The sequence below is a fragment of the Arachis duranensis genome, chromosome 7 (genome assembly GCF_000817695.3).
Source record: "Arachis duranensis cultivar V14167 chromosome 7, aradu.V14167.gnm2.J7QH, whole genome shotgun sequence".
Classification (NCBI taxonomy): domain Eukaryota; kingdom Viridiplantae; phylum Streptophyta; class Magnoliopsida; order Fabales; family Fabaceae; genus Arachis; species Arachis duranensis.
Genome location: NC_029778.3, coordinates 34,897,312 through 34,899,366, shown reverse-complemented (window position 1 = coordinate 34,899,366; position 2,055 = coordinate 34,897,312).

Sequence of the window (2,055 nt, the reverse complement as noted above, 5' to 3'; positions counted from 1 at the left end):
AACTAAAAACATACTAAAAACAATGCCAAAAAACGTATAAATTATCTGCTCATCACAACACCAAACTTAAATTGTTGCTTGTCCCCAAGCAACTGGAAATCAAATAAGATAAAAAGAAGAGAATATGCAATGAATTCCAAAAACATCTATGAAGATCAGTATTAATAAGATGAGCGGGGCTTTTAGCTTTTTTCCTCTGAATAGTTTTGGCATCTCACTCTATCCTTTGAAATTCAGAATGATTGGCTTCTATAGGAACTCAGAATCCAGATAGTGTTATTGATTCTCCTAGTTAAGTTGAACACAGCTACTTTATGAGTCTTGGCCGTGGCCCAAAGCACTCTGTCTTCCAGTATTACCACCGGATACATACATGCCACAGACACATAACTGGGTGAACCTTTTCAGATTGTGACTCAGCTTTGCTAGAGTCCCCAATTAGAGGTGTCCAGGGTTCTTGAGCACACTCTTTTTGCCTTGGATCACAACTTTATTTTTTTTCTCTCTTTTTTTTTTCACTGCTTTTTCTTGCTTCAAGAATCATTTTTATGATTTTTCAGATCCTCAGTAACATGTCTCCTTTTTCATCATTCTTTCAAGAGCCAACATTCACGAACAACAAATTCAAAAGACACATGCACTGTTTAAGCATACATTCAGAAAACAAAAGTATTGCCACCACATCAAAATAATTGATCTGTTATAAAATTCAAAATTCATGCAATTCTTCTCTTTTTCAATTAAGAACATTTTTCATTCAAGAAAGGTGATGGATTCACAGGACATTCGGTAGGGTCCTTTCCAGTTTGCTGCCAGCTTTCCTTCTCCGGGTCGAGTTGTTCCAATGTCGTTTCTGATTAGGATGAGATCATTCTCTGCAAAACTTCTCAGCACTACCTTTCGATTGTATCTGGAAGCCATTCGTCGCTTTAAAGCTTCTTCCCTGATCCGAGCTCTTTCTTGGATCTTGGGTAACAAGTCGAGCTCTTCTCTCTGAAGTTTGGAGTTTACTCGTTCATTGTAGTGGACTACTCGGGGAGATCCCACCTCGATTTCTATTGGAATCATTGCCTCCGCTCCGTATGCTAGTCGGAATGGTGATTCGTTTGTAGTAGAATGGGGGGGTTGTTCGATACGCCCATAAGATTTGTGAAAGTTCCTCGGCCCAATCTCCCTTTGCTTCTTGTAGCCTCCGCTTTAGTCTGGCCAATATGACTTTGTTGGCCGCTTCGGCTTGTCCATTGGCTTGGGGATGTTCGACGGAGGTGAACTGGTGTTTTATGTTCAAGTCGGCCACCAGTTTTCTGAAGCCTGCCTCTGTAAATTGGGTACCGTTGTCCGTAGTGATGGAGTATGGTACCCCGAACCTCGTAATAATGTTCCTATATAGGAATTTTTGACTTCTTTGAGCGGTGGCGTTGGCTAGGGGTTCTGCCTCGATCCATTTTGTGAAATAGTCTACTCCTACTATGAGAAATTTTACTTGTCCCGATCCCTGTGGGAAGGGTCCGAGAAGGTCGAGTCCCCATTTCGCAAATGCCCAGGGCGAGGTCACGCTGATGAGCTTTTCTGGTGGGGCGATGTGAAAGTTGGCATGCTTCTGGCATGGTGGGCATGTCCTCACAAATTTTGTAGCCTCCTTTTGTAGAGTTGGCCAATAGAATCCCGCCCGGAGTATCTTTTTGGTGAGGGCTTGCGCTCCGAGATGATTACCACAAATGCCGCTGTACACTTCCTCCAAGACTTCCTTTGTGTTAGAAGTCGGTACGCATTTTAGTAAAGGTGTTGATATCCCTCTTTTGTATAGTGTGTTGTTTATGATAGTGTAGTACTGTGCCTCCCTTTTTAGCCTTTTTGCCTCCTTTTCATCTGTAGGGAGTGCTTCTGTTTTGAGATAATTTATTATGGGGGTTGGTGCGGGAAATTGTGAACAATACTTTTTCACAACTCTCATAATCCCCGGTCATGAGCCCCAAAAACTTGGTAACTCAATACCATGGCATTACACAACTTCGCACAACTAACCAGCAAGTGCACTGGGTCGTCCAAGTAATA